Consider the following 3,721-nt stretch of genomic DNA (forward strand, 5'->3'; position numbering starts at 1 on the left):
AAGTCTAAACATTTGCTGATCTGCCTTAGATCCCCATGATGCTAGAAAACTGGCCTAGGAACTCAGCTTGGCCCCCCATGTGGGAAGTCAAGCCCAGTGGAGGCAGCCACAAGCTGTGGATCACTTGAAGCTTTGAACAGGGTGCTGAGAGCCCAAAGTAGGCAACTTCTGACATTGGCTAGTACAAAAGTACCTCCTGGGAGGCTGGAAATCAGCGAACAAAACAGCCTCAGACAATGTAAGAGCAGGATACAAAGGGAAATCTGAGTAGGCACAAAAATCTGCTGAGATGAACTTTACTTGCTTACACCTGTACAACAGCTTGCACAATGCAGTTGGGGTTGAGCCTCACAGTTAGCCACCTGAGAGGAGATCCCACCAATGAATGGGACAACAACTACTAAGGCCCAATTACAACAAGAGCACAAATAACCTACAAAAGGGATACTCCTGAGCATTCAGCTCAGGAGTTCAAGGAGGCTGCACCACTGGGTCCCATGGGACATTTACTACAAAAGGCCATCCCATGAAGACTAGCAGGTATATCCAGTACATAGAAATAAACACAAAGAGACAACTAAAATTTGGAGACAAATAAAGAACCCACAAATGAAAGAAAAGAAACAGAACCTCCAGAAAAAGAGCTAAATGAGATGGAGGTATGCAATTTATCAGACACAGAGTTCAGAGTAATGGCTGGTGTGGCTCAGTTGGTTGAGAGTCATCCCATGCACCAAGAAGTCACCAGTTTGATTCCCTGTCAGGGCACAAGCCCAGGTTGCAGGCTCAATCCCCAGTAGGGGGCATGAAGGAGACAGCTGATCTATGTTTCTCTCTCATGGATATTTTTATATCTCTCAAAAAAAAAATAAGTAATAACATATTTTAAAAATGCTCAAGGAACTTAGTGAGAATACAAAATAAATTAATAGGAACTACAGAGAACTTAGTGGGAACTACATTGGCATGAAAAAGGACATAGAAACCATGAATAAGAACCAGTCGGAAATGAAGAATACTATATCTGACATCAAGAATACTCTGGAAAGGATTAAAAGCAGGGTTGATGAAGCAGAGGATTAAATCAGCGATTTGGGGGGAAAAAACCCCCACTAAATTAGAGTAGCAAAAAGAGAGAAAACACTTAAAGAGCATGAAGAGAGTGTAAGGGAATGTTGGGACAACATGAAATGCAACAACATATGCATCATAGAAGTACCAGAGGGAGAAAAAAATGAGCAAAAGATAGAGAGCCTGTTTGAAGAAAAAATGACATTAAACTTCCCTAACACAGTGAAGGAAAAATGCACACAAGTTCAGGAAGCATGGAGCCCCAATCAAGATGAACACAAAGAGACCCACACCAAGACACATTGTAATTACATTGGCAAACAAAGACAAAGAGATAATCTTAAGGACAGCAAGAAAGAGACAGTCAGTCACCTACAAGGGAGATCCCATAAGCTGTCAGCTGATTTGTCAACAGAAACACTACAGGCCAGCGGGAATGGCATGAAGTATTCAAAGTAATGAACTTGAATCCAAGACTACTCTATCCAGCAAAGCTATCATTTAAAATTGAAGGTGAAATAAGGAGTTTCCCAGATTTTGAGCCTCTCAGAATGGAAGTTCTCATGGTGAAGGTGCTGGGTCACCTCCTGGAGGTCCTGCATGAGGGATGAGCATTGTCCACTGCTTCAGAAATTGTTATGCTCTGGGCTCTCCATCTCCACCATACCTGATAGAAGAAGCCTCTGACCTTCTTGATTTTGACCACAGAGAACAGGATACTGTCCTTAATAAGCCTGGTCTGCTCTATAAAATCTTCATCTTCATCTAATCTGCATCAGGTTCCTTCAGAGTGATCGTGTCGCCAGTGGAAATTGGGGGTTCTTGGTGGGTGGATGCTGAACCCAGACTGTCACAGGCCCTGAGGGCCCAGCCCCATGAAGCCCAAAATACCAATCAGGTTTTCTCGATTTGGGCTTTTCCTTAACTGTTTCTTTTTTGAACGGTTTCTGAAGATAGACAATTTGCAATGGTCATTTTTTTTTATGTGCGACTGTCTCGCCTATTTTCAGCCACCACCATTTCCTTCACTATGTGTAATACAAATTTCTCCATGGATTGTGTGAGCATGATCGACACTGAAATCTGCACCATGGGTTGTTTGCAGGTGCTGCTAGTCAAAGTCACCCCTGGCGGGTTTTCTGTGTTCTGTGGCCTCGGCCTTTCCTTTCCCTCCTGGCATGTCTCTGTCCTTCCCCACATCCCACACTCCTTCCTTCACTCTGTCTGTTTCATACTCCAAGGGTGCAGATGCTCCTGGGCCTGCTTCCTCCACCCCACCCCCCAAAACATTTCTACTGAAGTTGAGAAAGAGACAGATGAAAGGAAACCTGGAGGGAGCAGGTGCTGGCCCACTATTTTCATTTGGCTGTAACAGGAGGGAATAAAATGGAGAAAATGCTTAATCCGAGGATGAGGAGGGTTATCATTTTGGCCAAAAAATAAAATGAGCTCAAAATATGTTAGTTACAAAAGTGTACTACAGAAAATAATGGGCTTTTTTTGATAACTTGGCCTCTTAACTGTCACACGATTGTGTATCGTCAAAAGCTTTAGCTTTAGACCAGTGGTTCCCAACCTTTTTTTGGCCATGCCCCACCTAAGCATCTCTAAAATCCTGATGCCCCCCTGTGACACACAATTCTTATTATTCAAAAAGTGAACTACTATTCACATGGAGGAAAGACTTGACTTGGGATGGTGAACACACACTACTATAGACAGAGAGACAGATGATATATTTTAGAATTGCACACCTGAAACCTGTATAATTTTATTAACCACTGTTACCCCCAATAAATTCAATAAAAAGATTGAATCAATAATTAATAATCTTAAAAAATAGCAAGCACCAGGCTCAAATAGGTTCACTGGTGAATTCTAGTAAACATTGAAGGAACAAATTATGTCAATTCTCTATAGTTTCTTTTGGAAAATAGAAGCCTATGGAATACTTCCAAACTCATTCCATGAGGCCAGCATTACCCTCATGCCAAAACCGGACAAAACTATTACAAGTAAAAGGAAACTACATGCCAATAGTTCATGAACATAGATGCAAAAATCTGCAACAAAACATTGGCCAATCAAATCCAACAATGTATGAAAAGAATTATATGACATGCCAACATGGGATTTATCTCAGGTTTGCAAGGCTGGTTCAATATTTGAAAAGAAATTAATGTATTCCATCACATCAACAGGCTAAAGAAGGAAAAGTACAAGATCAAATGAATAGATGTGAAATAGGCATTGGCAAAATACAACACCCATTCATGATATAAACTCTCGGTATACTAGGAATAGAAGGGAACTTCCTCAATTTGATAAAGAATATCTACCCAATCCCAGCTAGTATGGCTCAGTGGTTGAGCATCAGCCCATGAACCAGGAGGTCATGGGTTGATTCCCAGTTTGTGCAAATGCCTAGGTTGTGGGCTTGATCCCCAGTAGGGGTTGTGCAGGAGGCAGCCAAGTGATGATTCTCTCTCATCATTGATGTTTTCATCTCTACCTCTCCCTTCCTCTCTCTGAAATCAATAAAAATATATTTAGAGAAAGAATATGTACCCCAAATCCACAGCCAACATCATACTTAATGCTGAGAAGCTTTGCTTGTAAGATCAAGTGCAAGAATGTCCCCCTTTACCAC

The sequence above is a fragment of the Myotis nattereri genome (genome assembly GCF_964212035.1).
Source record: "Myotis nattereri genome assembly, chromosome: 15".
Taxonomy (NCBI): Eukaryota; Metazoa; Chordata; class Mammalia; order Chiroptera; family Vespertilionidae; genus Myotis; species Myotis nattereri.